This window comes from Ischnura elegans, chromosome X (genome assembly GCF_921293095.1).
Source record: "Ischnura elegans chromosome X, ioIscEleg1.1, whole genome shotgun sequence".
NCBI classification, from domain to species: domain Eukaryota; kingdom Metazoa; phylum Arthropoda; class Insecta; order Odonata; family Coenagrionidae; genus Ischnura; species Ischnura elegans.
This window is the reverse complement of record NC_060259.1, coordinates 80,644,739-80,669,834: the sequence shown is the minus strand read 5'-3', so window position 1 is coordinate 80,669,834 and position 25,096 is coordinate 80,644,739.

Here is a 25,096-nt window from a genome sequence, read left to right as displayed (position 1 = left end):
TTTTGGTAATTGCCCCGCAGACTTATTCAGAAGTGAAGATAAAAATATTTTTTTCGGAATTCTTATTTTCTGTATTCACCAGTGCGAGCTCATTTGCTTCAGTTCGTTAACATTCCAACTTGACTTAAAGCTGAATCCCTTTAACAGAGGATGAGTTAGAAAGTGATGCATGAAATATCCTTAATTTAAATGATTTTGTTTTATGGATACGAGCCATTTTACCCCTAATTAAAGCCTACGCAGTCTCCTGAAGAGCTGAATATTAAATATTTTGTTTTATTGATACGAGCCATTTTACCCCTAATAAAGCCTACGCAGTCTCCTGAATAGCTGAATATTAACTCTACCGTACAACTGACACTCTTTGAATATAGGTAAACAGGATAGTTTCTGCATAGTCTTGTTTAATAGATGATATAAATACGTTTGACCAGTAGGATATAATTACTCCAATAGACCAGAAAATTCAAATGGGGAACTTTCAGAAGACTCTATATATTATAGGGACCGCATAGAGGCAAAGCTGATACCGTTTTAATAATGCATTACTCTCTCGGCATTGGAATTTATCCTAGTCTTTGCTGGCGTTCTATGTACATACAATGATGATTTTTGATGTGGAAATTCCTCAGAGACAAAATCAAGAAAAAAAAGTGGAATAGAAGTCGAGCTTGGGTCCGTCTTATCTGAGAGCCATTGCCTGTATGAGTTACTAAGAAGTTATTATTCTCTGAGGAATGTTTATTGCATAAGTACTCTTTGAGGATTTAAGGTTACCAGGATCTAATCTATACCAGTTCAATTCATATTTTTGGCTTAGAATTTTCCAAACATTAATGGAATTACCGGGTTAAGTTTTAGGCTATTCTGTCATGAGCATCATATTTTTCAGTTATATTTCATACCTCATGACATTCGTTTTCCTTTCTCAAATGATTATTTAAAAGAAACTTAATTTTTTTTAGAATTATAATTAAATACTTGTTTCTTAGGGACCTTCTAAGAATGCTGCTACACACCCTTTGGTTTCTAGCACTAAGAGGCAGCAAAACAAATTTGGAATAGTTATAACCTTAAAAAATAACCAATTGATCGATTTAGCGTCGACTGAAAAAAAACAAGCTATTTCCCCATTGAAAGGTTTACTGGATAGAGGTTTATTTTGATCTCATATATGTGTTATAAGAGCCATTTGAAATTTCCTGGAAGTTAAAGTCTGGAAGTTAAATTATTCAGTACATTGATCACCGATATTTGTTTACCACCTCAACCCCAGTGCTGGGAAGTCCGTAGCTTATCAGACGCAATTCATCTAATCTATGCGTGTGATTCTCTGCTATGATCATACAAACATACCAAATCATACCTGTAACATTGTGTGTTAGTCTTCCAGAATTCTCATCTCACAAGTTAGTTAGTATTCATTATAACTCTTGTACCGAAATTGCTGGAATTATGACCAAGGTAATTGAAAAATTAGAAATTCTTGGTAATAATTCCCAAATCGTTTCCTCGAAATTTATAATATCGGTAATTATTCATAGGCAAAGTTCCATCACACCAATATGTTCCAAGTAAAAAAATATACAAAATATATCCCTCCTGCATCTGTATCATACCCAATACTTATTCGCTACAAGTACATTTCACTAGGGCTGTGAACACAGTTCTCATAATTGTTGACGGGCTGGAAAAGAAGGAATCAGAAAAGGACGACGCTGCTTTCTCATTTTCTCTGTGCTCCGTTTTCAATCGGATCGATTGTAGACGAGTTTACATCGTGGAAATTCATTGCAATAAGGTAGAAACAGCCGTAGTAATTGTCCACACTTATTTACTAACTCAACCGGTGTCAATGTTCATACACCATTGTAAGAGACAGCTCTTGAAAAATTGAAGCCGTTTCAGATAATAAATAAGTGTAGGAAACCACGACGGCTATTTCTATTTTATTTCAATTGCAATTTTTACTTTCCACCGCAATATTAAAGATAACATTTTCCTGCAATATTATTTCATATTAAGGTTCTAATGGCTGATTAATTGATGGTTTTTCAAGAGTGTTAAGTAAAGGCTTTATGACCGCAACGAAAAATATGGCGAAGGAATAGTTTTTTTTTATAATCAGCGGAGAGAGTTATGGGAATTACACCGGGTGTGTCCATCTTTGTAGACGATAGTTTCGCCGGCATTCCAGCTGACTTCTTTAGGTCACGGAAGAGGAGGGTCTAGGTTATGTCTCGCGATGTATATCCCGTAAGTGACTCCGCTGAATCTTTGCCACACTACAAAAGCCACACAAGGAAGATTTTGAAAGGTATGGATTTTGAAAAATCTATTTATCTGTCAATCGTGTAATATAGTGAGGAAAATATTTACTCTCTGATTCCCAGTCCGCGATCCCGTCTTTCCACCTCTCAGCGCTCTCTTTTCTACCGAATACCCTATATCGCCCATTATCCCCTTACACGTGTTTAAACACTTTTTTTTCTGCTTATTTTTTTATCTATTGTGTTATCTTTAAGCTGTTATTTATTTATTGAGAACAGCCAATTTGGTAGTGTAGTAAAGCGCAAAATGATCCTCGTCAACAAATCTTAACAGGTAGGTTACTTTTTTAAATTATTAAATGACAAGGAGTATAGTTCTGCAGAAAAAATGCAGCTCCCCACGGGTCTACCTTACAAGTATGTTCAACTGTCAGCAAGTAATAGCTAAATTTTAAATATGTTGATGAGAAAACTCGTCCAGAAAATGATAAAGTTTTAACATAAATTGAAAATAAATATAGACAGCTAGCATGTCTGTTTCGGTATTGTATTAATTTACATGCGGCATTTTTACGCATCAACATTTATTTTTGGTGGTGAAATAAATAAATTAATAAATAAAATTCTAGCGATGTTGTGTTTTAAGTTTATCTTCTATATTACTTCTACTGTATAGATACCTTTTTCTCAACATATACGCAACCAAACTCTACAGATGAGGTACCAAAATGCACAGAATTTATCAGAGAACATACGACGGCATATCTTACTTCCTTAATATTGCTATTGTTTCCTACAATTGGTTTTTTAATAATTAAAAAAACAACAAAAAACCGGTAAATGTTCCTGACGCTAACGGCGCACAAACTGATACATTTGTTCATTTGCAACAATATCTCGCATTCTTTAAATAACTTTTATCAAAATGCCGCTGATTCTACATTCAAGTCTCCTGTTGATATGTAAGTATGAGTCATCATGTGCGTTTAACAGAGGATAGTGTAATTACTTCCAATGTTGTGTTTAAAGAGGTCCTCTAACCTCAATTTGTACATGAACATTCCAATTAAATTTGTACATAAGACCCTGCCCTGCCTTTATTTGTACATAAGACCCTGCCTACATTTTAAAATTAGAAACGCGCCTATCCCTCTGTGGATCTGCATTGAAAAGAGCGGGGTAAGCCCGCTGGGAGCGGGCGCAGCACGCTCGTAGACATATATTTCAGGAGTTAGGACTTCTTCAACAACATTATAGGCCACATATTGAGGCATGATGAAGACAATCGTCGAGGCACAAGTCGAGGTCGAGGCTCGAACGAAATATATGGAACAACTAAAGAAGGTTGTGAGAGAGAAGAAATTCGTAGGTGTGAAAATATTGGCTGATGGGAGAATTAAGTGGAGAGCTGCGTGTAGCCACTCTTAATATTGTTGTCCAATGGTGATGATGATGAGGATTATTTCAAAAAGGAAGGGAATAAAAAACGTTCTGCAGTGGTGATATGAGTGCATGCAACACGGGAAATGTCCCTGTAGCATATTTCGATGGACGCGAACGGAATGGCGCATTCCGAGCACCGCAGGCATTCATATTTTGACAGATTGCCTGGATATTGGATCTGGTTCGTGGGACGCTATAGTACTCCCATACAAGCCGCTTGCAATGCATCTTTTCGCGGAACAATCTCCCGCGCTGCGGTCTATAAACAGGTATGGGGATTGCATCACAATATCTCTTCAAAATCCTCTTTAGAATATGTGTGAATGTAGGAAGTGTAACTAAACAAAATATTTTAGTACAATTCTTTATTTTATATAAGAAGGTAATTAAAGCGTGGCCTAGTGATGTAAAAATACTGGAAACAATATTGTGGATAAGTACCTTACGAGTATGTTCAATTGTAAACAAGTAAAAGTTAAATTTTAAATAACTTGATTAGATAAAACGTCCATAAAATAATAAAATTGTAATGAAAAAATAAAATGACTGCTATTTTAATGCCTGTTTCTGTGTAGTATTTATGTAATAAAGGGTGACCCAATGATGTGAAAGCACTAGAAACAAAATTATAGATTCGCAGCTTACGATTTTGTTCAACTGTAAGCAAGTAATAGTTAAATTTGAAATGAATTGCTGAGATAGTCGTCCAGAAAATATTAAAATTTTAAAAAAGTCGAAAATATACTAAAAATGTTAGCATACCGCCTCTTTCTATATAATATTATTTTCGGCATTTTAACATCAGAACATTTAATTTATGGTGTGTTGAACTTAAAAGGCAGAATTATAGCACCTAACTCGTCTAGAAAATAATAAAATTGTAATAAAAAAAAAATAAAATGACTGCTAGCATAATGCATGTTTCTGTGTACCTAGTGTTAGTGTATATAGGGAGTTTCAGCACCCAAGCATTTCAATTAATGGTGTGTTGAACTCGTGCATCTCTGAAAATGCTTTCGCGCCGTTATAAAATTATGGCGTACGAACTTTCTCCGAAGTTTGTTTCAAACGTTTCCCAACTGCCTCCTCGTAATTTCCGTGACTTGAACTCCTCGAAGGCGTGACTAGGAAGCAACAGGCTAGAAGAGACGCAAGAGATCTAGACGAATAGGTCGGAAATGTCCTTTTTGCATGCGACTTGGGGTGTAAGTGTCGAAGCGTTTGGAGGGAAAGTCGTGTAATTCAGTCCGCCATCTGGCATTCCCCGAATTTTCTGCTCATCGATTTTCCCTCCGTGGGGCTCGGGGGCGGAGGGGGCTGGAGGGAGGTGGTGAGGCTGCGCCGGGAAGGCCGCAAAAGCTTGCCCCCCGGCAAAGTCCAGTGGGGCGCCAATGGACTCGAGAATGTATCATTGGGTGAAGTCGTCAGTGGCGTCGGCCCAATGCGAACGCATTCCGACGTCATCCGCGCGAATATTCACAGCTCTTGAATCTCGGGTAACTATGTACTAGGCAGTTTACAGAGCTGGGCAGTACATCAAGTGCAAGTATTTTAAAATACGCTTTTGAAATAAATTTTTGATTTGTATTTAAAATACACTACACGAATGTATCTTGTATTTTGTATTTCAAATATAGATTTTTGGTATTTCCTAGTCTAAAATAAAAAATACATTTGTAAAATACTTTTGAAGTAGATAATATTTTTGTAACATTATACTCCAAACATTACTTCGTTTTCGTGTGAATCGTTTTCGTCATGTTTTCAAGTATTCATAACGTTCCAAGGCAAGTTATATTTTTTAATATCTCTTAGTTTTTATGTACAAATGTTTTTTTTAAAGGTATTTAAAATACTCTTTTGTAGAGTATTTTTCAAATAACCAAGTCTAACGTATTTTGCTTTTAAAATACATTTGTAGGGATATTTTGTGTTTCAAATACTCCTTGCCTGTATTTTGGTCAGCCCTGGCCGCATAGAATAATAATAACAGAATGACAAGTCTCAGTTTATAATGTTTCAAAATCTTTATCATTCCGACCGTGGGTTTAAACTACTTGATAGTTATAATCAAGTAGTAGTGATGTATTGTAGTTGAACTCAGTCTGTTTTCCGGGTGAAGATCTCCATTGATAAGAAAAATAATGATACTAAATATAGGGAAATAATAACACTTAAACAGTTAAATTTTTATTTTAATATTCTCTTCCGTTTGTACACTATATAAAACTACCAAAATTTTGTTGATATTTAAAAACCTAGGGTTTCCTAGGAGATATATTAAATTGCTTGAAATGCGAGCTGTTCGAGTTCAGATCAACTAGTTTTCGTCAGTTTTAAAACGAATTGGATTTCGAAACGTCGGAATCAATGGAGGTCTTCACCCGGTGGACAGCCCGAAATCAACTATAAGACATCATTCACCGGGAAACGGAGAGATCATAATTCAGTATTGACGTAGTTGGAATCCAGGGTCGGAATAATTAAGTTTTTTGGAGCATTACCAAGTGAGTCACTTGGTACTATAGATATGAGGTACTACTTGCAATAAAATCAAACTAGGCAAAACAAATAACAGCTAAACATTGACTCAGGTTTTATTTCGTGGAATTTTTCCACCATAAAGGAATATTGAAAATTACTGTTCGCCAAATTATTTTTATTTTACTTAAATTGTTACAAGTACGTCATTGACCTGGTGGTGACATGGAAATGCAACTAAAACAACTGAAAACATTATAAAATAACCATTGAAACCTAATTCTTTAACCCATTTTTTAAGTATATAAATTTTTTGGGAAGGGGTCAATTTTTTTAAATTTTTCTCTTGTAGTTCGTTCCGATCCCATAAGGTCTTGTTCAAGAAGGATAACTACGTACTTTACATTTGTCCTTTGTGGTCGGCACTTTATCTAGTACAGTTGATAATTTTTTCCCACATAGTTCGATTTTATTATGTCCTTCCCAAATTATTTCCGCGCTTTCTCCCCCACTTTCGTGATCAAATACATTTTCAACGATATTTTATATTTCAAATACTCCTTGACCTGTATTTTTTCCCAATCCAAGCAGCAGAGAATAATATAGTGCGACAAAAATCACTTTATTATATTCCACACAACTTTATTATTCCGGCCCTGGGTTTCCGATACTACATAGTCATTATCAAGTAATAGTAATATATTGTAGTTGAACTCGATCTGTCCTCCGGGTGAAGATCTCCATTGATAAGAAAATAATGATATTAAATATCGGAAAATAAACAAGATACAGTTGATCGAAGATAGCCTGCTCCTTTTCCTCCTGTCCTATTAACTCTCCCATCCCAGTACAATATGGATTCCTGTGACACTCTCTATTTTTTGTGTTTACCTAGCACTGAACTGGCAGCTTTTCTCTGCACCTTCTCTAAGTTCGTCACCTCTCCTTTATTTCATCCGTTGAAATCTAGGTCGGTGAACGTTTAAGTGTGGAAAACTTCTAAAGAGTATTTTCTTCCTCCATATTTACAAATAACTTCAGGCTTTACTCTTTGATACCTTTTCCACCATGGAAAATAAAAATATTGCACCTAGTATAATTACATTTATATAAATTTAATTGATAGTATGGTATAAGTAAGAGGTGACCAATAGCTGAAGCTATATGAGCCATGAAGGAAGGGTAAGGAGGAGAGGATGGAGAGAAACCTGGTGTCGGCATTATCTTGCTCTTTACAAAAAACGCCAAGGGGACTACGATTAATCGTCCCTTCTGGCGGCCGGAGTGCTGTACTTTAGGTACCGTCCACAAAGCATCCAAGTAGGGATTGAACAGCCTCTGAAAAATCTCCGCCACCGCTGGGATTTGAACCCGGGCCCTCGGGGTGTGGATTCAGCACTCAAGCCAACACACTAATCCAAACCCCTTGCATAACGTAAACCTGCCGAGTTCCGTAATATAGTTCCACATTCTTACTTAAGAAGACTCAAACCTTCAGCTCGCTGGAGTTTTAGGATGACGGATGCTCGCGTAAAAATTGTACTTACAACTTAAAATTCTCAGGACATGTAACATACGCCGTTGTCAACATTTTGTTGTATCTTTAGCTTGAAAACTTTAAATTTTACTTTCTAATGAATTTCTGATGCAATTTTTAATTAATAGGAAGCTGGTGAATGTCAATCAGGGTGTGCTCTACTTGCCCTGAAAATTTGTAGTTGGAAACTTATATGTTTTACAAAAATAACTCATAACCAAAAAGTTTGGTTTAAAGCGAAGTTTCCCTTTAGTCTAGAGATGTAACTCTTATACGAAACTCGGGTCGTGTCCATTATACATAAATTGTGAACCTTAAGTGTAATATATTTTCCATCATCATAAGTTTAAGATAACAATCCTAAGATTTGTTTGAGGAAGCTCTCCATTTCGTTCTTCTTCCGATCTGCTAGCCTTTTTAGTATCGCTTTTCTTCTCTTTTAAACCCTTCATAATGTGTCACATTCAATGCATTCGCGGTCGTCCCATGAGCTTCTCTTCGTCCAACTATCCTTTTACCATTTTCATCAGGCCATCGTGCCTCAAAATGTGACCAATTAAATGGTCCCGTCTTCTCCTAAGGGTATTCAGGTGACTTCCATTTTCTCCCACTCTTCTTAGAAATTCCTCATTATTTACTCCATCGATCCATTTCATCATTATCATACCTTCCGAAGCATCACATTTCGAATGCTACGACTCTTGACTTCACGGCTGCTGTCAACTTCTAAGCCTCGCTTCCGTAGACAAACAGGTTCCTTATGTAGCATCTGAAGAAGGGTACATATACTTGTATTTCTATATGCCTCTATACTTGTATTCTCAGATATATATTGATTCTTCTTTTTGTGGAAAGCCCTCTTCGCATGAGCTATTCTACTGACTATTTCTCTCTTGCTTCGGCCATTGCTGGTTATTCGGCTTTCTAGTTAACAAACTCTTTCAGTTCTTTAAGTTTATTTCCTAGTTTAATGTGTCTCCTACCCTCCTCTCTTTTGTTGCATATTAATATCTTAGTCTTCTTTTTGTTGATTTCCACTAGGTAAATCTCCTGTTGAGTACATTTAGAATATAGTTTTGAGCAGCTAAGTTCAAGTCTTTTCTCCTGAATTTTTGGTAATCTTTATTGGAACCTCATTGTCTCTGGTGCTTTATTATTTTGCAGTTTCTTATTGCAGCGTCAAATTACGGCATAAAGATGCTGGGTCCCAATGTCAAGCCTTTCGACTTTACTTTCACTTACGATAACTTTTGGCGCTAAGTTTTCTTCCGTTGTATAGCTCTTTCAGGTATTATCTTCATCTCTTCACTTTGTTTTATTTTCATTCGAAATATTTCCATTCTTGTCTCTTAAGGTATTGTTTGGTATTCAATTATTTGAAATGGTTCCAAACAGGTCGCTTTTTCTTCTACTAGGTCTAGGATATTTACACATACTTGCAAATGGTCATCATCTATGCTTCTCTAGCTTTCGTAGCTTTGCGTCATATTGCGCTCCTTATTCTCTTGTAATAAGCTTGTCTTTCCTCACCTCAGTTATCGTATTCTTGTACTTCCTCCGTTCATCAGTGAGGTCTATGACTTCATCCGTTATCTATGGCTTATTTTTCTTAACAATTATCCTTCTAGCTTGAACGGCTCTTGCGATCTCCTGAAGCCTTATATTAATATTTTTGTATTTTTTTCTCCATTGACGTCTCTGTCAGACCTAATCCCATTGTAATCTCTTCTACTTCTTGAATACCACGATGATGTTGTGGCTCTGTTAGTCTCCCTATTTGCTATGCATTCTTCTTTAATTTCTTCATGTTTAGATGGCAGTCCATTATCACTATATTACGATCAATCGTTCAGGTAGCTTTTGCAGTTCTTTAACTGTTTCCTAATCCTCTACTTAACTCAAATATGATTTAATTATATTTTTCTATTGTGTACTGGTATTTTCATGCATATCTTCTTCGCATATAATTCCTAAACAGTAAGTTGGCCACCCTAATTTTTGCCCTGTGCAGAACTCCAGGAGCCTTTCTCCTCTTTCATTTCGATTTTATAATCCATATTTTCCATTTATACTGACCTTCTAGCGATCTACCGATTTGATCGATAGATTTTTCTTCCTCATAGGAAAAACTACTAAAATTGGTAGCATATTAATTGCGTAAGCTTGGTTTCGCTGATTGACCTGCCCGCCTTGTGACGGTACAGGATTCCTCGTCCCCTCCCTTCCTTCCCCGTCCTTCCCCTGGAGGCGTCGTCGGGCTCTCATCGCGGCGGCGCCTCCTTTCCTTGCTCCTTCCCGTCCTTCCCCTTCTGGTAGCAGAGGAAAAAAGCTGATCGCTTATAGTCCCTGCCCCAGGAGTGTATCCCGCGAGCCCGTCCTAAGGGTTTCGTTCCCACTGACCTTCTAGCGATTTGATCGATGGATTTTTCTTCCTCATAGGAAAACCCACTAACATCGCTGGCACATTAATTTCGTATGCTTGGTTTCGCTAGTAGTATGGCCCTCTTCGCTTCTATAGCGTTGAGGTGTCTTTCCCTCGTCCCGTCCCTTCCGTCCCTTTCCTTTCCCAGAGGCGTCGACGGGCTCCTATCGCGGCGGCGCCTCTTTTCCCTTTTCCTTCCTCTCCAGCCCCTCCCCGGGTGATCGGGCGTATAAGCCACGGGCTTGGTTCCCGGCCCCGGTGTGTTGTATCCTCGAAGGGCTCCCCTGAGCCCTCATGCGTTCCGTTATGAACTTAGCCAACGACAGTGTTTTAATCAACTGAAACAATAAGGTTTTCTTCATCATTTACCAGTTTGATTACCTCTATGATATATTAATCGACATTTTCAAATTCTTCGTACTCGTAGTCTGTCATAGACACGTAAACCTATATCACTCCGGCATCTACAGTTATGTATTAGGACTAACTCTAATTTTACCATTACTATTCCGCCATTGCTCTGCAGAAGTCTTTTCTTGCCCTCCTTATAAGCATTATCCTTACTCCAGAATTACCATTCAGCGAGCCTGTGTGTATCATTCTGTAGATTACTCCACACTACACTCCACTCCATCACTTCATAACGCTATGTCCTTGCACGTCGAGGTTCATCCTATGTAATTCCACCTCAAGATTTTATAGCATACCACAGGTCCTAATATACCTCATGTTCTATGATCCTATCCTCCTTACTTTATCACAGATGACCAATACATCCTCTTGGGTGAACCCCACCCAGAGATACGAATGAGGGACTAGTTTACCTCCGTAATATTTTAACTAAGGGAATTACATCATGTCATGATATATGAATGAGCAGAGTATAGGGTGGTTTCCTATTTTTTAAATTGCCTAAATCGAAAGATTATCACTCCTTGAGTGCGTATTTCACGCTTTTAGATTTTTAAATGACGATATCCATTTTTCGCGATTAAATGAAAAGAGAAAATTTTCAAGCGCGCGAAAAAGTATGAATGCTGGGAAAATCCCGTGTGACGTCATTCTAGTTCCAGCTGCCGCCTTGTGAGGTCACCTTGGAGCGAGGCTATGAGCGCCGCTACGATGCAGGCTGCTAGCAGGTAGTGCTTGGCTTAAATAAGGATTATTAATACCCTATCAAACGAATAAAACTCTCCGACCTAATGCAGTTTTAATAGGTGATTATTAAGAAATGTTTCCCTGGGCCCTGTGCCTCATGCATGCATTGATAATCTCAAACGATGTAAAACTCATGTCTACTCGTATAGAATCTAGGTCCCTGTGAGGTCATGTGGAGTGGCATCGCACGAGCACCAATCTGGCCATTTTCAAATGAGGCTAAAATTGACCATTAACATTCGTCTAAACTGGGACTCCTGAACCAAATAATTTCTATATTATGAATACACGATATGGTGGGTAACGAATCGCAATCAATGCCTTTCGTTTTCTTTGATGAAGGAAACTACCCTATTGCGACTCCTCAGGATGACAGAGAATGAGGGCTCAGGGGAGTCCTTCGAGGATACAACCACCGGGGCCGGGAACCAAGTCCGTGACTTATACGCCCGATCACCCGGGGAGGGGCTGGAGAGGAAGGAAAAAGGAAAGAGGCGCCGCCGCCATAGGAGCCCGTCGACGCCTCTGGGGTAGAATATGTTCGGAAGGGATGGGACGGGGAAAAACACGTCAACGCTGTAGAAGGGAAGAGGGCCAAACTAAATAGCGAAACCAGGTAAAGCCATTACTATTCTAGCGATTTTGGAGGATTATTCTATGAGGAAGAAATATCCATCGATCAAATTGCTAGACTCCTCAGGATGACAATGTGGTGGTTTCCCTTTGCATTCCCTTTATCAGTACTACAGTCGTTAAAGTAAATGTTTCCACTCCTGCAGTGAAATAAGTAACGCCGTACTTACCACTGCAGTCTCCAACTTCACTCATATGAAGGAGAGATACCACCGTCTTCCCCGGGTGATGAGAGGCATAATTGTTGGCGATCTCCCGTCACCAAGTCACGGCATCTTCACAGGCTTAATGTATCACATGGAATGCCTACCATACCCAGGGATAGAGCCATACCACCTCGGAATGCCGTCGCTTTTTGCTTATTCGACGAGTTAACTCGTTTATACCGAAGCTAACCTTTGTATATAGAGGTTGACCCACCATTCAAAACCCCTTACACACACTCGTAGGCATAAAGTTCAGCCGTGAGCTTTTTTTCTCTAGTCTCAAAGTATTATGTAGTAACAGCTTCGGCAAAGCCTCATTTTTGTTGACAGTGCACCGCAGTGTAATTCTAGGGCAGTAAGATACTATTGTATAATTTCTTATATGTAGTCATGAAATTTAAATAATATAACAGAGATTTTCAGAAAAGTTTAAATTCTGTCAAATTTCTAATAATGATAATCTACAAAACTTATTTTTCGTGACCTGCTCATTTTATAATTACCCTTAGATAGAGAGAACTTGTTTTTTATCGTTTACTAATTTTATATTTTTTACATTATATTAGGGGTGGCTATTTCTTCCTTCACGGCTGTATAAAAAAAAAGCTTTAAAATAAATAGTTGATGATGAAGGAGTAAATATCAGGAATTTTTTACATTTTTGATTCCTGCAGTTCAATGGAAGTCCTCCGGAAAGGAAGAAAAATGCGTTTTGGATAGAAAATATCACATACATTAAAAATTGTGTTTGATATTTGCAATTTTCTAACACGGTACTAAGAAATCATTCAAATATTGCATTGGGGTATGACGAATAAGTATTATTGTCTAATGGTCAGTACAAATAATGCCCCCGTTACATCTACCCATAATTATTCACAAGTTATGAATTTTTAATGTGAATTATTATTATTTTTCAAATAATAGCTACTGAGACGATACCGCTTAGAGACAACCATGCCCCCATGACATAGGGCGACAATATGCCCTTAACTTGTCACATTATTTGCATTCTCAGTTGCAATTATTTTTAGCTTTTTCATGGAATCCCAAGGTGAATGAGACATTCACTGAGAAAAATTGACCCGATAACTAAGACAAATGATCGCCAGGAGTCATCAATTCGGATATACGTCCCCTAAGCACCACTTTCATTCTTCTCAGCCATTTTCTTCCGAAATAACTTATCAATGTTAGTGTCTCCACGAATATCCATTACTCTTCATGATTTTACTTTTATTTTTTTGTATTCCTTATTGAATTCGTGAACTTTTCTTCCAGCTCTGGAATTCAATATCCGAGTAGACAAGAGAATAGGTGGCGAGACGTAATTGCATGTATTTTTTTTAGAGAAACAGTTTTATCATAAATAATATATGTAAGAATGCATTTATCAACATTTAAATTACCTGCGTTTGTCCTGGTAGGAATTCTCAGGGATACCTTCGTAACATGCTCATTTTATAACTACCCTTAGATGGATAGAACCTATTTTTTTATCGTTTATTCATTTTATATTTTTTACATTATATTAGGGGATAACCATTTTTTCCCTCGCATTTGTATAAAAAATCTTTAAAATATATCGTCCGATCAGACAAACTCTAGATCACGATTCTTTCTGTTTTACACGGGACACGTAATTGCGCAGGTAAGAACCGCATTAATTTCTCATTATGGTGTGTAATTACGCGAATGCAAGAACAAAATTAGAACAGGGGCTATTTAACCATTTAACTTCCAAGCATTCTCGCATGCCTTCTGGCAATTCACCGCTTTGCACGACGCAATTTTGACTGACCCTTTGTACGTATATCAATGTGTGCAAATACGTGCCCCGTGTAAAACGGCCTTTTGAGAGCCTGCCCAGCGAATATCCTCGGTGCCTCGCTTACAAATTCTTTGAAATAATGGCAGAGGAATGCAAGGCATTGCAGAAATAGATAGAGTGGAAGCTTTGAGGATGGCTGCTGATGGAGGGGCAGAGGGTTCAAACCCCGGTGTGGCCGTCAGGTACCCTAACATAAGTCAAAATCGTCGTAGTGCGTGGTCCAAGAAAGGAAATTAACTCCATACACCCAGTATGTATAATCTATAAAAGTGTGATTTAGTCCAGGATATGCTCTTCTGTCACCTATTTAATGGAATGTATTGGTAATTGACGATAAAGAGTTTGCGTGAAACATAATCCGAGAAATGAATCGCATATGGCAATTTGTTTTTTAACTAAGATGCTTCAAATCCAAGGAAATTGGTCATTGGTAGATACGAGTTAAAATATTTTCATCGAAATCTACACGCTACCCCTCATGCAACTTCAAAAGGTGTGTGGCGGGGGGTGTTAGGTAACCAGCCGTCAATAAAAGTTAAAATAAAATTGAATGAAACAATAATTGGCGATTGAGTTCAATCCAGCATTTGTTAAAGCCATTCCTAGTTCAGGGAAATAACGAAGTGATACACCCATCCTTTCGGGAAATATCTCTTTATATATAGTTTTTGTCGGATTTAGAAATAAAGCGAGGTTCGCCGTGTCACATTGAAAGATATCTGTTCTTAACAGCTCGAGCAATCTAATCCTCGCACGTAGCCTCCGAGTGTCCGGCGGCTTACAGCCTAATTCGTCTGAAAGCCGTGTAAAGCTTTTTGTTTGCTCGTAATAGGTTTTGATGAATAGCGCATTTTTCCCCCAATATCTGTTTCTTTCTGTGTTTCTTGTACCAGTCATCAACTTCTGATATAGCTTTGTAATTTGGATCAATATTCGCAGTTTTCCTCAGGTATTCACTCGCCGGTTGCCTATGATTTTATCTGCTTTTATTTGCCCCATTGTAAATCGTTTCCTTGGGGTAAATCGTTTCCTATATTCCAAAGTTTCTTCACACATCGTGTTAAAATATGAAGATTTCTTTTTCCTAAACTATGCTCAAATTTTTGATCGCTCAAAATTGAACCGGTTTAACGTCTTTTCACCTGCATTTGTAGTTATTTTTGCAGAAATATCATCAATTCCATTTGCCTTAAGTCGTGTTTACACGATACATTAACACGTACGAGTTAATGTCTGTTTTCATGAATGATTTCTGTGGACCGGAACGGAACGTGTTCGAATGCATGAACCAAATTAGAACAGTTTCTATTTTCTATGCATGCATTTGCACAAGTTGAGTGGTTACACGGTGCATTATGGCGTTCATTCTCGCGTTCATACATTTAGACATTAACCCGCACGTGTTAATGTACCGTGTAAACAAGCCTTTATACATCCGCAGGTCTTTTACTACCGCATAAAATAAACAGTTTAAGTAGTAATGATAGTAGTTATTCTGATCTTAAAATTGTCACTCATATGTCATGTTTATCAATTTCTCTCTCCTTTTCCATAGCTTTTGTTCTTAGAGTGTTTCTGTCGTACAATTCATCCAGATATTCTTTCCATGTCTTCAATTTATCTTCGTTTTCAATCGTTAGTTCCCCATTTTAGCTCATTAGGGTATCACATCTAATTTACCTTTCCTTGAATTGGTTCCTGACCACCCCATAGGCAGTATAAACTTTTCCATGCACAAGATTTTTCTGTATGTCTATACAGATATTTTTTATCCACGCTTCTTTAGCCTTCCTAACTAAACGGTATATCTCGTTTCTTATTTCCTTGTAACTATTCTTTTGTTCCTCTGTTTTCGCATTCTCTTACATCTTATTTCTCAAATGAGGGGTAAGAATTCCTGCGCGATCCATGCTTTTTTCAGTATGACTTGTCTTCTACCAAGACCTGCTTTAGCTACTGCCTCTAGTGCACTTCTAATGTATTTCCAGCTCTCTTCCACTGATTTTCATCACATCATCTCCTGTTTGCTTTTCCACAGCTTCCACTTTATCTAATACTTTACATTTATTTGCCATTATTTCGAATAATTTGGGAGCGAAGCATTAAAGATTTGACAGGCTTTTAAAAGGCCGATTTACGCGGGGCATGTATTTTCACAACCTGACGTAGGTAGGAAGGAGCAGTTAAAATTGCGTCGTGTGAAGCGGGAATTGCTGGAACGCATGCGAGAATGCTTAAATATGAAATTGTAAAATTTCTCCTGTACAAATTTCATTCGCGTATTCGCGCAATTCCACGCCATATATTTTAAATTAATTTAGGTTAAAAGTTATAGGTTAAATGAATGCAGCTAAAATCTGCGTGCCCTGTGTAAAACGGGCTGAAAATGTTCTACCAGGTCGAACTGAGGTAGTTCAAGTGTTGATAGATGCAGTCATGCATATATTATTGCGGAATGAACTGTTATTTTACAAAAGTGCAGATACATGAAATGACATCTCGCCATCTGCTCTCCTGCGTACTCAGATACTGAATTCCAGAAATTCTTTAAATTTCAGTTGTTGCTGAACCTCCTTCAATATTTCAACCTGTCAAATTTTTTTTCACGGATTACTTAAATTTCTGAAAATTTAACTTTTTTACATTCATAATCTGATATGCAAGTAAAACTGCACCGCTACAATAGCTATGGATTTGGCTTCTATCTTACCATTACTATCCCTTCCATAAACTGCAAGTAGCCTTTCTTACCTATCCTGGAACTCTTTCTGAGTCTCCCCCTTCAGGCCACTTCGTATCGCTAAGGTTCATCGCACGTAGAGGTTCATTCTTTGCATTTTCACCTTAAGGTTTTCTAGCCTACCGCAGGTAGAAAGGGATATCACATTCCATGTCCTTAACAATAGAAATTAGTGGAGCAGTTATTACTCCTCTGGATAATTATGTGGTGGAATCCCGTTGGTATTATACTCGTTGAAGTAAATGTTACCACGCCCGTATTGAAATATGGGGCGCTGAGCCAACCGTTATGGTCTCGACCTTCACAAATCTGAAGAAGAGCTGCTGCCCTCTACCCTAGGCGATGAGAGGCGTAGTAGTGGGCGGCCTCCAGTCACAAAGTCACGTCATCTTCACGGATTTCGGTATCATTTGAGTGGCCTACCTTACCTAAGGGTAGGCCTATACCCCGTCAGAACTCCGTCACTTTACGCTAAGGGGGCCATTAATTACGTGAGGTGATTTTGGGGATTTTTGGGCACCCATTATTGAGATAACATGAGGTTTTACTCGACCTGCTCCCTCTAATTTCTTGTGACATAGTTCAAAATTGGTATTTTCAGTGTAAATGCTTTAATCTATGCTTCATCGCGTTGAATAAATATATTTTTAATTTTTTATCTATGATTAGTTAGAAATAGTATTTAATCCTCTATGAGGCGCAATATTGAATTGCTGAGTTCAGGCGCAATGTGCCTAACAGGCACAGATGTTAAAAAAACATAATTAACTCTTAGTATGGCTCAGTGACACACTTTTAAAGACGAAATCACCATTATTAGGGTAGCTGAACAATTACATGTCTTTTGTGCTGAGTATGGACCCTTTTACATGCCGTCATACGGCCCCGGAGTGCTCCAGCAAGTTGTAATTAAACAGGCTCTTTAGGCTACTAAGTGTTATTATATTCAATGTATTTTGCCTTGTAAATTATATTAAAAAACATTATTAACTCTTATCATGGCACAGAGGTACACTTTTAAAGTTGAAATCACCATTATAAGTATTATTCTTCGTTAAAACTTTCGCGAGTGCTCGTCATTATGAATAAAAACTTTTGGGCTACGTCGCCGTTTTAATTCTTGGGTGGCCCCAACGTCATAGCCCAAAAGTTTTTATTCATAATTATAAGTGTAGCTGAACACTTGTATGTCTTTTGTGCTAAACATGTACCACTTTACATGCCGTCATATGGCCCGGAGTGGTTCAGCAAGTTGTGATTTTAAATGCTCTTTAGGCTATTAGGTATTATTATATGTAATTATTTTAGTATGGAAATTATATTTTTTGATTAATTACGATGAATAATGCGTCACTGATCTGTCGACAAAAAATGCGAAAAGCGAAATGCTGCATTGTGCATGTCAAAAGAAACAGCTTCTACAAGCGCCAAGGGTCTATGGCGCCTATTTACGCGGAGAAATGAAAGAAATGCTCTCGCTGAGCCTGTCAGATCCATTGCGCCCGACGGAAGGTTAAGATTACAAACATAGCAATTTAGCACTTTTTCTTGCGTAAAAAATGTGATACTTGCCAGGGGCCCCACTTTTCCCCACTTGAAATTGGGTGTGAATCGGCTTGATTCCCTCCATCCTAAACGCCTCACGTAATAAACGGATATCCCTTAAACTCTATATGTATAGGTCGATCTACCATCCGCTACCCAGTGGACGCACTTGGTGGCTTTAAACTCAGCCACGAGACAAAATTATAATGGCCCAATATAAATGCCTGCTTTACAATTCTTCGTAGATATACCTTTAAGACAATTAGATATGCAAAGTAAAATATTAAATTATAGGATATTTATCACGGCTATGATAATGAGGTTCACAGTGATGTTCACAGTACTAACGAGTGTTGTAGTAAAGGAATATATGATTAGTACATTCCCACTAGGCAAAGTAATCGAGATTAATTCTAATTGAAGAAGATAGCTACTACTAAAATGATTAATTTTTACATGGTGATTTTTATCTGCTTTAGAAGGATATCCTATGTAGTATACTTATGTGATTCTGACAACAGAATTAAGCCTTATTTAAACGTAAAGCAGTCTCTTAAAATTTAAGAAACATTCGCTTGTTTTAACTAAGATGAAATTCTACAGAATTATGCATGCTTCAAAATAATAATAACTTATTCATAATTTCAAGCCGTTAAACTATTACAAAAATAGCTAAAACTAATACTTACTATTAATGCTATTTTACAATAAATATGAGTGAAATACCATTCCAGCGTTGCTTGCTCTTCGTCAAAATGATCCGCAGACAGCATTACCTACTGTATGAAATAAAATTTTGGGTAAACCATGAGTGCAAAGAGACTTACTAAACCAAAAACTTAGGAATATTGTTGTCCGTCACTTTTCAAAGTAATCCTCGTATATCTCTGGAAAATATTACAACTAAATATTTGTGATTTTGCAAACATATATTAAGTCTCAGTCCATGCTATGTAAGAGGCGGTAAATGTTTTTAAATCCAACCACCGTCCAATTTTTTTTAATCCAACCATCAAAGCCGTGAGCTTTCTCTATGTTTTTTAATATCCTATATTATAGTGCTCCATATGATTCAATGCTTTTCGGCTGGTGGTGCGTCCATGGCGGCGAGCGAAGTCGGGGGCTCTGGCCATCGCGATTTTGGCCGCGCTTCCAGGAGCGCATTTAAGCCACCAAATGCCGTGTAGGAAGTGGCAATTTTATAGCTAATAACAAATCAATGTGATGGTCAATAATGACAAGTCATTCGGATCATCTTTTATGTGTACCCAGCCTGTGGAGTTAGCGCTAAAAAATCCGCATTTTTGCTTTAATTTTCACAAAATTAGTGTTTTTATGTCATGTGACACACATGTTCCCATGGACTACAAGGAGCGAGAATTGGTATTATTTCACATCCCGGACTGTATCTCAGAAATCATTTGAGATACCACTTTAAAATAAATGGGTTTGGAATTTGCGCATTGATATACTTAAGCCTGAAAACTTATAGGAAATCTTTGTGGACCTTAAAGGGTTGAAACCATCACCCATCTTAAGCTTATGACATTTGCTGGTGAGAGTGGTTTACTGCTCCACTGATTTATAGTCGTCATTATTTCTTCCATTGAAGGGCCCTAGGTGGCTGGAGAAAATTATGTGCTATAGTTTACTGTCTGTGTTCAGCTACATTACTCACCATTACGACGATTTTGAATGGTATGTAGAGAAGATAACATTTATCAATCTCCTGCTTAATGCTTGGGTTGAACGACATTTTTTAAAGAAAGAAAAATTAAAAAACTCTCATCAGTTCTGGACGAGTTTATTTGTGACATCATATCGGATATATTTGCTTTTCTTACACCAAAAAGCATAGTACTTACAGGTTTTTAATCATAAATAAAAGCACAATTAGCCCATTTTTACACACATGTGACACAAACATTGACACACATACATAGGTACACCCGATTTGTCTTAAATGATGTCATTTTGTGCTATTCTCAAGAATTGGTGGTCTAACTTAAGAAATTGATTCAGAGAATAGGATCAATCAATTGAACACATATTGAATTTACATTAAACATTGATCAATAAAGTTTTGACAACACCCATAATGGTTAGTTAATTTAATTGAAACTTTCACGGGCCGCTGTTGAATAAATGTATATTTAAACATTTCAGGATACCATTCAATAATTACAATGAGCAAATTTCATGATTTCGTGTGTACTTCAGCAGAGTTGGAGCATACTCGACATTCATTAATGATGCCCACTACCCAACACCTTTGTTCTTGAGAAGTATTATATGGTTGGTTTCAAAAAATGAAATACCTTATATGATTATAGTGAAACATAATTTTCTAAAACATGTGGATGGCTCATAAGCCTGGAATTTTTGGAGCTCATAGGGGATAACTGAAAAATGGCTGCTACGGTAAATATTTCTACGTATACTCTTGCCTCCGTTAACCGAAGTCCAAGGCTATAAGAAGCTAAAGTGTGAAAGACGGAATGGGTAAGAGTACTCAACAGTACGATTCTACCAATTATTGCTTTCTGCAGGACTTGAATTGCACAACCGACAGATTGCCTGGAAAGAGGCGACCGCGGTGAAGTATAATGCCAGAGATTAGTTCAATATGACAGGGAATTGTTAACAAGGCGGGATCTCCGACGCTCAGAATAGTTGTTTATTCTATGTGTATTCGTACTAAAGCTTGGAGATACGAATAAATAAATAAAAATCCATTGTCTTTTGTACTCTAAAAACAAATCGTAATGTAGGATTTTTGTTTACTTTTTGCTTGCATTATGTAACAATTTGAGTATACTCCAGCTTCGCTTATTTTGTTGTACTGTACAATAAAAATATACAATAATTGCATTTTTCTATTCCTCATATTCAATACACTTGAAAATGAAATTTGCCAATCACTCATCATTAAATTTTTCCCGGACCTTTTTCTCAAATGGAACCTTTTAACTTCAAAAATTTTCCCGAATACCTACCATTAATTAAACAGCTAACGACAATTGTAGACAAATATTGATGCCACCAATATGTTAAATTTATTTTTATGTCGTAATTCCATTCAGCGTTAATGAAAAATATTAAATATCGAAACAGGTATTTTGAATAGGGGTACTTTAAGAAACATGGATGGATGCTACTGCAAATCTGAAGTTTTTTTTTTCAGTCAGCTGAGAAATGACTCAGCTAACTTGGGTGCAATGCATAGTGTTCTCAAGGAATTTTATATCCCTTCTGTGTGGATGTGAATTCATCTTGTAAGCTCGTATTTTTCAAGGGCCCTCCGGTGGTTTTCTTACCCAGGTATAAAGAGAGAAGAGCATTCTATGGTTTTGAACCATTGCTGCAGCAGATATGCTATGGAAAATATGTGAGCACGCCTTTTAAGTGTATCTCTATATATTTACGCTTCCAAGATTTCAAACGTTTCAGCTTAAACTTTTGAATTTAGATATGCAAAACTGTCATGGGTAAAAATAACTCGTTGGAAAGATACTTTGGATATGATACAGGATTATGTTTTAATACCATGTTACCTTCGTACCACTGAGGGTAGGGTACACATATTATGATGATATTCTCAAAATTAATCATATTTGGTCAAACCACATCTTCATACCAGCTTTTTTATTTCCTCACGTTATCATGGTTGTCGAGTATTTATCGAGTGAAAATAACCTTGGCGTAAGATCAACACTATCAATGCACGGTCATGAAGCAGAATCTATCATTCATTTTCACCGAAGCAACTGTAGATCATGAAAAGAACGGGATCAAAACTGAGACATGTTTGCAAGATCTTAACTAAATTTAGGCATAAGCAACTCTCTGAAATAGAGATCTCTTTCTGTTTTTCATGATGAGATCGACATGGTACTCAAAAGGCCTTTCTATAGCTATGTATACATTTTGGTCTTAACCAAATGGAACGTACTTATGATTATTCGTTGGCACCCCATATTAATCCTCTTTCTGCGTCTTTTGCCCAAGAAAATAAGGTCATTCCAAATTCCTTGCAAAAATGCTCTGTAAAACAAAAACTTGAAACATTTTCTGCCAATTTTATTCTACCTGTTAATAACTTAGCAAAAATCGTTTAGGAAAATATCAAGGTATTTCTATCATTCATTTATAGCTTTATGAATGAATTAAAATACTTCTAAATCGTTACAAAAGCTCGTGTGCTTTACACCGGTTTGATGAACTTGACTAGTTGGTTCTAGGTATGAGTGGACCAATTAGCCATTCAAGATTAGCAGTATTCTCTATACTCGCGTCTAATGAAGCTCAATATTCAACTCTTCCAATGAATATGTTGGCGATTATTCATCCCTGGTTACTTTATGCTGCATTTCATAAATGAAAATAAAATTAAAAGAAAGCATTACTGATGACTTTCATTAGGATATAAAAAGTCGCGTTAATTACGAATAAAACAAAAATTTTAATATCCATAATTTTTTCAACTTCTTTTTACTCCATGTAAAATACGTTTAAGGGGATTGGGTGGTAATGAATGACTTCATAAAACATTTTTTCGAAAGAAATGAAGGCTTGTAAGTAATGAATATATGAATTTCCTGCTCTATTACATAACCAATGAGCAAACGCTACCCTTAATTAAGAGCAATATTGCTCAGCATAATAATTAATTGGAGAATCATAAACAAGCTTACCGTATGAAATGAAACAATGAGTCATCATGAGAAAAATGTCTTTTTAAATTTAATCGTAGTTTATATCGTTATTGATATGTCATTAATGGTAAAAATAAAAATAAATGAATGATTTTGAAAGGTGATAGTACGTATGTAAATACTTGACAAAAAAGAGATTTTTCATGGAAATTTTGTAAAATATATGCCAATTATCATAATATTACCATTCTATCAACTTTTATGCTATCATTTTATGTTTCATTAATGTATTCTTTGGCGAATTAGTTTTTGTTCTTGCACATGTGAAATAAAATAACTGTGTATTTTGAAAACTACCAATGGTCACAACTGTTTCAATATCAGTACGTGAAGTGCCTATGAGCTATAATGCTGCAAACATTACATTAACGAGGACACAATTCAACGTTTATAGAAAATTTGAAGCAGGAAATATATATTTTATATCACTGGTCAAAATAAAATCCCTATTCCATTACAAGAATAATATAGGGACATTTCATTTGCACATATGATAAGGTTGGCTTTAAATGAATATTTGAAAATATGGGTGATAATAATTGCAATCTCCTCCCTCGTTAACGCTTAAAACTTTCATGGGCATTTTTCCATCTAATTAAATGCGCCATCAAATGAGTTCCTCATGAACGAGACATTGCTGCGCTGCAAATCCCTCCTGGAATGAATTTAGGAAAATATTACCCTTTCATTTTTCCACGTTTACGGATAGAGGGAGTAGTTGGGTTACAGTAATGGCTAAGATAAAAAGTTGCTTATATTTTCATATTAAAATTAGATGATAGAGACATAATTAAACGCAGCCTTTCCTGCACACACAACCACAATAAATATTTAAGGTTTGGACGTATGTTTTGAGCGATGCTTCCCACAGCTCACAGAGGGTCTAATCTACTTTTCTAGCACATGAATGAATAGTGAGCGAGAGCTGCAAACTTAAGTTATGGACAATGTCCTTTGGACATAGGAAAAAATTCCTCGAGTGCTGAGACGTTTATTTATACGTTGGCCTTATCCTCGGCGTTCATTGTTAATTTTGATGATAACGGAAACATGTAGATAAAGGTTGCATGAACATTGATAACTATGGATCCATGCAACGCAACGTCTAGTCCAGAAATTTGCGATATATACATTCCAATTTAAAGTTTTTCTGAATCGAGTAAAATATTTTCGTGGTTTCTATTGCGTATCACCTACCAGGTTTCATGTATTTTACCTTCGCTGCAACTTCGTAAGCTCGTAATTCGAGGCGTATATATGGTATATTCGGCAACCATTGCTTTGAGCTGTGTAGGCTGTGGTAATGTCTGTTATAGGGTGGCCGTATTTACATTCTTACCTTGATAGCACGGATACGACATTCCAGTACGAAAATCAAATGGCCTCGTGTAGTTACCTTAATTTTCGATGAAGGAGAAAAAAAAAACTCAGGTACTTTAAAAGAATGCAGATATGATATCATTATGGCTGAATTACTTAAATTTAGTTTTTCAACAAAAGTTTTTATTAAAACACGACCGTGGTTTTGACGGTTAACCTCATCTTCTGGCCACCAGAAGATGATATCAGCCGTCGAAACCATGATCGTTTTTAATAATAAAATCGGTATGAAAACGAAATTTAAGTCATTCATCCATAATTTTCGGAAAATTTCAGAAAGAATCGACGAAAACCACCAACCACAGAGATGATAAGTCTAAAGTGGGAGTTTCCAATTCAGCATAAAGTCGTGTAGTTGATGCGAAGTTTTCCGCGGCGTTGTCTAGATGATGTCTCCATGCTTCTGGGTTTCACCGCTTGGATTTTCTATGCGACAACAGTTTCTCCGTTATTCCAACCGGCGTCTTCAGGTCGGTCGGCTTCAGACCTGAAGACGCCGGTCGGAATACCGGAGAAACTGTCGTCGCAAAGGAAATCCACGCGGTGAAGCCCAGAAGCATGGAGACATAAAGTCGTGTTATAATGATTATGACCCTTTGAAATTAATTTCCTTCTCACAGTGTTCGTCTCCTATCATATTTTGAGTATTTATAGGTAATTTAATGAATTAATGATTGAATGTAACCACAAATTCCTGGACTAGATCGTTAATTGTCATATCACAGCCTGTATGCT